The following is a 572-nucleotide window of genomic DNA, read 5'->3' on the forward strand; positions in this document are numbered from 1 at the left end:
ATAACATATTACATTATAATTCATCAGTTGTTCTCGTAAACAATTATCCAATTTACCTGAGTCATATAACCAAACTCATCAATTGTTCTCATAAACAATTATCTAATTCACATGAGTAATATAACTAGACTCATCAATTGTTCTCATAAATAATTATCTAATCAACCTATATAATGTAAACAACACTTATTCCCATCAATATCATGATTCACCATTTATCAATATATCATTCATCGACAAGATGTCGTGACTATAATTAAATAACACATAAGTGGGAATCATAACCCCAAATAATAACATACACATATATTTCTATAACCGACATTATAACCCACCATTTATTAATGTACCCAATAATATATCAACATACATTTCATACATAAATATCATCACCACAAGTAATCATATGTGCATAATGTTGATGATGCATGATGTTCGTAACTCAAATGTGGGAATCCACTTCCACAAGTGTAATATATGCATGATATGTCATGATCATCCACCTCAAACCAATATCCTCCCAATAACCTAGTCGGAAAAAAAAATCAAGAGTACAGGTCTCATACCAAGCC

This window comes from Lupinus angustifolius, chromosome LG04, assembly GCF_001865875.1.
Source record: "Lupinus angustifolius cultivar Tanjil chromosome LG04, LupAngTanjil_v1.0, whole genome shotgun sequence".
In the NCBI taxonomy this organism is placed as follows: domain Eukaryota; kingdom Viridiplantae; phylum Streptophyta; class Magnoliopsida; order Fabales; family Fabaceae; genus Lupinus; species Lupinus angustifolius.